The following is a 3,662-nucleotide window of genomic DNA, read 5'->3' on the forward strand; positions in this document are numbered from 1 at the left end:
CCTTGGAGTGTGATCAACTTACTGGTGTCACACCAGTAAGGAAAACTGGCTCTCTTTCTCCAAGAATCCACCAGTTGCCAATAGATTTTTCAGCTAGGGCTGGTGCTTCCTGTCCACATCCTCAATCCATGCTGGGCTCCTGTCATTAAGTGCTGTGGGTTCATGTGTGCATCTACCCTGTGGTGTCCAGACAACATGGTTTCCTTGTATTCATCTACACCTCTGGCTATTACAATCTTTCCAGCCCATCTTCTACAAAGATCCCTGAGCCTTCAGAGGAGAAGGTGAGATATAGGTGTCCCATTTAGGTCTGAGCACTCCATGGTTTCTTCTTTCCTGCGTGTTGACTATTTATAGGTCTCTATGTTAATCCTTATCTGGTGAAAGAAAAACCTTCTCTGGTGAGAGTTGAAGGATGTACTAATCTATGGATATAACAATAAGTCATTATGAATCAGTTTAATGTTAAGTTTATTTAATCTAGTTTTTACTGTGAGTGTGCTATGCAATCCCAACTTTAGGATAGGCCTAGCCACTCTATTCAGATTAGCTTGCCAAATTAGTTAAGTTCCCAAGTTCCTCATATTAAGTTCTGGAAATACATTGAGAAGTGATTTTCAAAGGAAATGATTCAAATAGAATTTTGGAGAAAAGATTTGAGACCTTTTTTCTAGTTGGAGGTTTGTACAAAGCCACTAATTGCTGTTGAAGCTAAAAGAAATTGATGTTGGGCTGTAGAAAGAACAAAGTATGGAGACTCGGGGAGAGTGGGGGGAATCTTGGAGACCCCTGAAGACCAGACTAATGATAACAACAGTTAACATTTATAAAGCCTCAATTCTATGCTGGCTCTGTGTTAGGTATGATGTGCTTATCATAGTACATTGTCTTATTTTAGTTTTGTGTAGTCCTGGGAGAAAGTTGATATATGATGCACGCCTTTAGTCCCAGCACTCAGGAGGCAGAGGCAGGCAGATTTCTTTGAGATCCAGGCCAGTCAGGTCTACATAGAGAGTTCCAGACCAGCTAGGGCTACAGGGAAACTGTTTCAAAAGAACCAAAAATGGGCTGGAGAGATGGCTCAGCAGTTAAGAACACTGACTGCTCTTGCAGAGGACCCAGGTTCGATTCCCAGTACCCACATGGCGGCTACGAACCGTCCTTAACTCCAGTTCCAGGGGAATCCAAAGCCCTCTTCTGACCTCCAAGGCATTGCATAACATGGGTGCACTCACATACATGCAGGCAATACACTCATACACATAGGGTGAAAATAATACATAAAATATTAAAAATACCCGAAACAAACAATAAAAGAAAGTAATTCAGATTGACTAGGCTGAGAAATTGAGAAATGTTGTGGGTTTTATTTTTCAATCAAATTTTATTTTTGTCAGAGCAATGTATACATGCTGTTTTAAAAGTCAAGTACAAAGTTTATAACCAAATGTAGTCATTCCCTGGTCACTTTTCTGGTCTTATATCCAGGTGTTGCTCCTCAGTCAACCCTGCCATGTTTTTCAGCTTCTTTTTGTATTTTCCATGTTTCAAAATCATATATTTAGACTTCTGTTTTGCTTTGTAATTAGGATTTATCTTTTATGTATTTCCATCTCTTATTCCTGTCTCTGTTACATCTCCTCAACAGTTACATGATTTTTAGGTAAATTAATATTAAATATTAACATTATGATGATGTTATAAATACTGTTTATTGCCTAGCTAGATAACACACCTTGATTTTGTTTCCTTTTTTAACAAAATTTTGCTTTTCTTTGAGAAAGAAACCTTTCCGTTTTTAAATGTCTTTGTTTCCTATACACCTATGGGTAACTTTACTCCATACATCTAACAAAACACCTTAGTACTATTGATAGACACTCATACAATCCTGGCTAGCCTCAAACTTGCTATGGGACTGTGATGGTTAATCTTGATTGTTAACTTGATGGGATTTAGAATGACTGTGGAAATAAATTTCTGGGTATATCTATGAGGGACTATTTAGATTAGGATAATTACACAGGCTATGGTCCTTGACTGAATAAAAAGAAGAAAGTGAACTGAGCACAAGCAGTCATCACACTCTGCTTCCTAACTGTGGACACAACAGGGCCAGCCACCGCCTGCTCCTACTTCTCTGCTTTCCTCACCATTATGGACTTTATCCTCTGAAACTATAATCCATCCTTCCTTTCCTTCCTTCCTTCCTTCCTTCCTTCCTTCCTTCCTTCCTTCCTTCCTTCCCTCCCTCCCTCCCTCCCTCTTTCTCTCTTTCTTTCTTTCTTTCGAAGGAAGCAACCACAGGAAGGTTTTATTTGCTCAAAGTAACTAGTGCCTTCTTATGTAAAACAAAAGCTAAAAAGAATCCCAAACTATCAATAATTTAAAAACCAACATATCAAGCTTGATTTTTATTCAAACATTTTTTCACACTAGTGGTTCAAACACCAAGATCCATATTATATATATGTATATATCCATATTATATATTATATATCCATATTATATACATATATATAGCTTCATCTTCTGGACAAGAATGCCAAGTCAGTATCTCTTCATAAAAAGCAATCACAATATGAGGACACTTCATATTTGTGTCTTTGGCCAGCACAAGTTGACCTCATCTGAATTCTACCATTTCACTAGAAACATCAATTCCCCACTGCTGTTTGTGGCACCAATGATTTGTTCTGGATCAAGACCTCTGGCAAAGCCTTTTGGTCTGTCAGCAGCATCTCTCTTTCTTTGATTTGCTATCATCAGCTTCACTGTCAGATAAAGATTTTCCTTTTTTATCATTTTTCTTAACCAGCTTCTTGAAAATTACAAAATGCTTCAATTAACTCTGGGCAATCTAAACTTTCTTCAGTTTCCCAAGTATTATCAGCATCTGTAAATCCCTTCCACTTCAGAAAATGCTCCATTTTTCCATTCACTACATATAAATCCAGTACCTTTTCTACCATAAATTATTCAGGCTCTGCTTCTTCAACTCTTATTTTTTCAATCTGTTTCTTTCCCATTTGTTTGCAATGTAGTTTTATTGGAAGCTGTTTTTTTTTTCATTGCACACTTGAAGAGTTCTTTGCTGAGGGCTCTTCCTTAAGTTGCTATTATCAGGTATTTTGTCATAGCAATCAAACAAATAGGTAAGTACACTAAGGATGAACTTGGACTCCTGATCCTTGTCTCCACCTTCTAAGTGTTGGGTTTGCATGCATTATGTACTACCAAGCCCAAATGGGGTTTTGTTCTTTCCCTTTAAGAACCTCTTTCTACCCTCATCCTTCCCCAGTTTAAACCCATTACCCTATGTCATCCTCCATTGTTCTACTGAGCTGGAGTTCATGTTTCCTAAATCTCTCAATTCAATTCTTGAATTTCCATGACCTATAGGGGTCATGGAAAATTGGAACACAGATGATCCAGGGATTGAGTCCTTAAATGCATAAAAAGATCTTAGTCTATTTTAATGATTGATTGATAATTTGTGTGTAAAATTTAAGGTGAAATGTTCTTTTAGATTTTTGAAAGTTTTTCTTTGCTACCTTGGGGCTTCCAGTGCTTGTTATTGAAAAGTCCAATGATTTGACACATCCAGTATTGCTATTGAAAAGTCCTTTGCAATTTTTAAAGAATATTTTTAAGTCTCTTAT

At 37.4% G+C, this 3,662-nt stretch overlaps 1 pseudogene; it reads right to left on the reverse strand.

Annotated features, from left to right (window-relative positions):
• Positions 1-2,637: 2,637 nt before the first annotated feature.
• Positions 2,638-3,029, reverse strand: LOC103742026 (annotated as a pseudogene).
• Positions 3,030-3,662: the final 633 nt, after the last annotated feature.

Source organism: Nannospalax galili, unplaced genomic scaffold (genome assembly GCF_000622305.1).
Source record: "Nannospalax galili isolate Female #2095 unplaced genomic scaffold, S.galili_v1.0 scaffold18, whole genome shotgun sequence".
In the NCBI taxonomy this organism is placed as follows: Eukaryota; Metazoa; Chordata; class Mammalia; order Rodentia; family Spalacidae; genus Nannospalax; species Nannospalax galili.